The sequence below is a fragment of the Microtus ochrogaster genome, linkage group LG3 (assembly GCF_000317375.1).
Source record: "Microtus ochrogaster isolate Prairie Vole_2 linkage group LG3, MicOch1.0, whole genome shotgun sequence".
NCBI lineage: Eukaryota > Metazoa > Chordata > Mammalia > Rodentia > Cricetidae > Microtus > Microtus ochrogaster.
Window position 1 is genome coordinate 47,944,215 of NC_022029.1, and position 6,818 is coordinate 47,951,032.

Consider the following 6,818-nt stretch of genomic DNA (forward strand, 5'->3'; position numbering starts at 1 on the left):
AAACAATTAAGGAATGGGACCTCCTGAGACTAAAAAGCTTCTGTAAAGCAAAGGACATGGTCGACAAGACAAAACGAAAGCCTACAGAATGGGAAAAGATCTTCACTAACCCTACATCAGACAGAGGGCCAATCTCCAAAATATACAAAGAACTCAAGAAACTGGTCACCAAAAGAACACATAATCCTATAAAAAAATGAAGTACAGACCTAAACAGAGAACTCTCAACAGAGGAATCTAAAATGGCTGAAAGACACTTAAGGAAATATTAAACATCCGTAATCATCAGAGAAATGCAAATCAAAACAACTCTGAGATTCCATCTTACACCTGTAAGAATGGCCAAGATCAAAAACACTGATGACAACTTATACTGGAGAGGTTGTGGGGAAAAAGGAACACTGCTGCATTGCTGGTAGGAATGCAAACTGGTACAACCCCTCTGGATGTCAGTGTGGTGATTTCTCAGAAAATTAGGAAACAACCTTCCTCAAGACCCAGTAATACCACTTTTGGGTATATATCCAAAGAATGCTCAATCGTGCCACAAGGACATGTGCTTAACTATGTTCATAGCAGCTTTGTTTGTCATAGCTAGAACCTGGAAACAACCTAAATGCCCCTTGACCAAAGAATGGATAAGGAAAATGTGGTACATTTACACAATGGAATACTAAACAGCAGAAAAAAATGACATCTTGAATTTTGCAGGAAAATGGATGGAGCTAGAAAATATTATTTTGAGTGAGGTAATCCAGACACAGAAAGATAATTATCACATGTACTCACTCATAGATTGTTTTTAAACATAAAGCAAAGAAAGCCAGCCTACAAACCACAATCCCAGAGGACTTAGACAACAATGAGGCCACTAAGAGAGACTTACACAGATCTAATCTACATGGGAAGTAGAAAGTAGAGAAAGACAAGATCTCCTGAGTGAATTGGGAGCATGAGGACCTTGGGGGAGGGTTGAAGTGGGGAGGAGAGAGGCAGGGAGGGGAGCAGAGAAAAATGTAGAGCTCAATAAAAATCAATAAAAACAAAAACACATGGGATATACAATTGTAGCCATTTTGGCAACAGACAATGGGCCACACATGTTATTACTTATAACATTATAATATAATTATATACACATGTATATATGTGTATATATGTATATATATATCATGAATAAAGTCAGTGAAGAAAAAAATTAAACACCTCATGCTAATGTGGGGTTTTCCCTTTTACCATTTTTTTTTTTTAATGTGCATAGGTGTTTTGCCTGCACCGGTATATCAGGTATCCTGGAACTGGAGTTACACAGTTATAAGCTGCCATGTGGGTGCTAGGAATTTAACACTATTCCTCTGGAAGAACAACCAGTGTTCTTAATCATAGAGCCAACTCTCCAGTCTCCTTTTCCTATATAAACTCCCATTTGCTAATGCCCAACATCTGTCTCCTCTATATCCAGAGGCAGTCCTTTGTATCCCTGGAACAAATACCCCTTCCACCTATCCCTTGTTCCTTTACCCCTCTCCCTCAGCCTCTCTCTCCTGTGTTGGTTTCTTATTTCCTGCCCATTGTCCTTCTGTGTGAAATAAATCTCCTTTGTGCTAAGAACTTCACCTTGGAGTATCTTGAATTGATACTGCCCCCAACAACTCAGACCAAGGGGAAAACCAAATGCTTCTGTTCAGTATTAAAGGAACGTTTATGATTGAAAGTAAAACAGAGAGTAAGAGATTCCTGTGGAAATAGCAGCTTATGGTGTACAATGAAATTAAAGGACTCTGGGGTCCTTGGCAACAGAAACATAAAAGATTGTGTATGAGTTATAGCAAAAGTTTAATTTAAATCATATGAATAATCTTGTTTTGCTACTTGAATAATTAAGGTTTAAGAAGAATCAATGTTTTAGGGGGAAAAAAGCAATTATTAGGGCTGTAGCAGAATGGCGCTATGCCACCATCTCTAAATCTAATTCCAGAGGATTCAGTGACTTATGGCCTCTGTGGGCAATGGGAATGTACACATGCATATATGTTGGCAAAACACTCATTTATATAAATAAAATATACTTTTTAAAAAAGGAAGATAAAAGGTCTTCTTTTAAAAATATCTAGTGCATGTGTCTCAATATATTGATTATTCTATTTTCAGAATTGATTTGTAATAAAAGAGTAATTGTGGGATAGACATTCATCACAAACTTCTGAACTCTCAGGATGACTGGGTTGTACATCCATAATAGGACTGCAGTGGATGAGATGACAAAGTCCACCCAGTACATGACCACAAATAAAGCCACCAGCAGCAAGATGGTCTGGGTGGCCCTTTGCTCAGGAGATGCTCTCCGGTGGTGGAGGCTGTGAAGATGCTCACATTGCCTCTGATGTCTGAGCAAGATGATCACCATGTATGCACTTGTGGTCAGCATCACTCTTACGAGGAATACATCTCTAGACATTGTCATTGTTAAAATCAATCCTCTGATGATGTAGTTCATGGGGAAGAGTGGGCAGGATTTAGTGACCTTCATCTGTTTGGTTTCACTCACGTTGGTAAAAGCAATAGCATAGAAGATACAGCTACTGCTGAATGATAAATTGAGAGACCAAATATAGAAGGAAGCGTTGGTCATATTTTTTTATTTTATGTTTAAATTTTGCCAACCAAGAGGTACTGGGACTGATAGTGACAACCTGGAACACACTCAGGAGGCAGGTGATGCAGATGGAGAGGCCTCTCATCACTCTGTTTATGTAAAAAGTTGTTTTACATTTGAAGTCATTTTTAATGTTCAGTGACTTAAAAATGTGGGTAAGCCAGATATCCCCTCCAGTGATGATCAGCAGTGTGTGAATGAAGGCCAGTTGACAGATCATGTCCATGGGCTTAGGTCTGTGACCTAGGATTATGAAAATGTAGAAAACAAGGAGAAACATATTGGCCATGACTCCAAGTCCAGCTTGGAAATTAAGGACATTCTTTAATGAAGACATACATGGAACATGTATTCATTGTAACATCATAGTAGAAACTCATTTCATACATCTGAAAAATAATAGAGTATACATCAGACTTGTGATTCACTGGTCAGTGTGTCTGTATTATCATTCTGTTTTATCTACTTATTCTTGATTAACCTGTCTCTTTAATTTTGGAAGTACCACATTAGACATTGCCTATATTTCTATATACCCTCAATATATCGCTGTATATAAAGCATATTGAGCATAGTAAGTGCATTCTCAGCCACATCCGACACAGAATGCACACTTTATGTGCCTGTATTGCACCTAGACCTCATGCCTTAGAAATTCAATCCTACTGATTTGACTTTCATTGCCTCATTTTATAGCTAACACTGAAAACAGTAGTGATGAACATAAAATATTAACCATATTTGTACTCCTAAATAAAAATTATGTTGACCTGTGGAAAAAACATAAAAGAAATTCATAAGAGTGAGGTGAGTCAGTTTCATATTTTATAATTTCAATGAGCTCTATTTTACAACTATCCATGCTTTTATTCATAATTCTAATTGAATCACAGTTGATAATTCATGATAATCCTACTATTTTAATCAGAGCTATGTCTATCTCAATTAGTCTATTTTTATTTTCATTTTTCAATGAATTCACCAACCCAGAAATGGAATTAAAGACAATGATACAATTAGAGGCCATTAGTGCACTTTCCACACCCTATTAATTTTATAACCATTATTGTTATGAATGCTCCTAGATGTCTCCCAGTTTACTTCCCATTCCGTTTAAAACTTGTGTGAACTCTAGTTCTGGTTTAAAGAACTATCTCCTAGTTACCACTATCATTATTTTATCCAGTTAGTATAATTCATTACTTTAAAATCAACTCTGTGATAGAGAAATAGAAGACTACTATACAAAGATTCTAGTGAAAAAGAGTGTTTAATTGTATTTTCAACTTCACTTGCATATTCTACATATATAAGTGCATATTGTATATATGGAAATAATGCAGAAGTCAGCATATGAGACAACTCTATAACATCCCCATGAATATGACAACATAAATCATAAGAGCACAAACATTTTATATATAACTATGTATAATATATATAATGTTTGCTCTTAAAAACTACATCTAGTAAAGAAATAGATTCACACCAATTGCCAGAGCCAAACGTATGATTATACCACTAACATACATTTACAGTAGCTGCACAGTGGTGTTCTTTTTTTTTTTTTTTTGAGTTCTAGCATACAGGCTGGAAAGATGGCACAGTGGTTCAGAGCACATTTTTCTTTTGTAAATGATATGGGCTAGATTCCCAGCAATGATATGGTGGCTCATAACCATCTGTAACTCTAGTTGTAGTGAACCTGTTGCCTTCTGTTGTATTGCGTGTATGCAGGTAAAACATGTTAATATGTAAACAAAATAAGTAAATTTTAAATTAAGAAACAAACAAAGAAAATACATAATTTTATTTATTAAGAATAATGCTTAATTCAAGCTTTGGTCTCCAAACTGAAAGAACTGTAGCACATTCCAATTTTAAATTGGAAATAAACAAACAGGATATGTATCAACAGTTTATTAATTATACACCTATAATTTATTAATATGGCCATGTATTATAATAAGTAAAAAGATATTAATAGAAGTTAAAGGTGGTAATCTAAAAATTTTTCTCATCCCACAGCTATGAACTTCAACCTCTCTACTTCATACCCATTGCTTTGTAAATATTTATCATCTACAAAAAATGATACATCTTCTCATTCCTTATTTGATTTCTTTCTCTGGGGTTCACTGGAGGGGAGAATGGACCCAAAAAACCACAGCTACCGTGCCTACAAACTGATTTGTCAACATGTCCATAAACTGAGACAAGTCATTTGTTTTATTTGAAAACAATGCAGTGCTTGGGTGTTCACATTAGCTTAAGTTATAGTCCTGAGTTGTAAGGACTAAACCTAAAGTGTATCTGTAAGCATTTGTAATAGTACGGATGCCATCACTATTAAAGGGATCCAGACCAAAAGACCTGGCGGGCAGCAGGCAGCTGCCTGAAGAAACGTGCAACAAAAGAAACAAAGAGCTGTTTCCTGCATAGCTCTACAATCTTCTGAGAAAAATCACTTTCCCCTTTCATTATCACAGTATTTGATTTTAGAATAGACTTGTTTTTGAATTTATGGTAGTCTTTGTATTCTTCTCTGAGGTGATAATAATATAATTAATGAGCATACAAGTATATTAGATCTAAAGTATCATTTTCATTTTAAGTTTTACCATAATTAGTGAGTGATGACCTAAAAGCAGTGTGACTGCTCAGAGAGAACATAGAGTGATTGTGTGACTTTCAGGTGACAAGATACACGGTGTTGGCTGATGAATTATCTATCCACTGTCTGCAACATTAGTAAGTCTGTAATTCTCTTTCTTAGCTTTGTCTGAGATTCCATCTTACACCTGTATGAATGGCCTAGATCAAAAACACTGATGACAACATATGCTGGAGAGGAGGTGGGGTAAAGGGAACACTTCTGCATTGCTGGTGGGAGTGCAAATTGGCACAACCCCTTTGAATATCAGTATGGCTATTTCTCAGAAAATAGGAGACAACCTTCCTTAAGATCCAGCAATACCACTTTTGGGTATATATCCAAAGGATGCTCAATTGTACCACAAGGACATGTTCTCATGCTGTTCATAGCAGAATTATTTGTCACAGCCAGAACCTGGAAACAACTTAAATACCTCTTGACCAAAGAATGGATAAGGAAAATGCGATACATTTATACAATGGAGTACTATACAGCAGCAAAAAATAATGACATTTGAGATTTGCAGGCAAATGTATGGATCTAGAAAACATCAAATTGAGTGAAGTAACCAGATCCAGAAAGACAAATATCATATGTACTCACTCATAAGTGGCTTCTAGACATAAAACAAACAATCAAAAAAAAAACTAGCCTAAAATTCACAACCACAGAGAATCTTGACAACAATGAGAGAAACATACTTGAATCTAATCTACACGGGAAATAGAAAAAGACAAGATTTTTTGAGTACATTGGGAACATGAGGACCATAGAGGATGGTTGAAGGGGAGAAGTGAGGAAGGGAGGGAGCAAAGAAAAATATAGAGCTCAGTAAAATCAATAAAAAATAAAAATAAAACAAATAAATCATTAATATTTTAACTCTTGCTATTAAATCATTACATGTAAAAATCATCTTACTCCTAGAGATTATCTAGTTGGTAATACTGACATGTGACTTATTTCACAATGTAGTTAGTTTGATTTCAATTTGTTGGATGAATATTAAGATTTATTGTATAGAGGATAAAGTAGTTATTTATTGTGTACATACTGACTATTACAGGAGGTTCAGCAATACTTCCTTTAGATCTTCATTACAAAATCATACTAAGAAAAACAGCATTGGATTTGCATCAAACCTGAAAATAGATCAGTTGAATAAACAGAAGTTACAGGCATGAAGTCATTAATCTGTAGCCACTGATCTTTGACAAAGATGCCAACAATAAATCCTGGAGAAAAGCCAGCCTCCTCATCTTTCAGTACTTGAAAATTTTATGTCTCACCTTCACAAAAATCAATTCCAAGAGTCTTTGAGACATTAATGTAAGACCCAAATCAGAAAAGATTAAAGGAAAAGGCAGGGGAACTTCAGCATATTGACAGGCAAATTTCTAATTGAGACTCCAGTTTCACAGGGAATAAAGAAAACAGGAGACAAATGGGACCTCATGAAAATGAACAGCTTCTGCATAGAAAAGGAGACAGTTAATAAAGTGAGAA

General features: G+C 35.5%; 1 pseudogene; it reads right to left on the bottom strand.

Annotated features, from left to right (window-relative positions):
• Positions 1 to 2,110: 2,110 nt before the first annotated feature.
• Positions 2,111 to 2,993, bottom strand: LOC102000355 (annotated as a pseudogene).
• Positions 2,994 to 6,818: the final 3,825 nt, after the last annotated feature.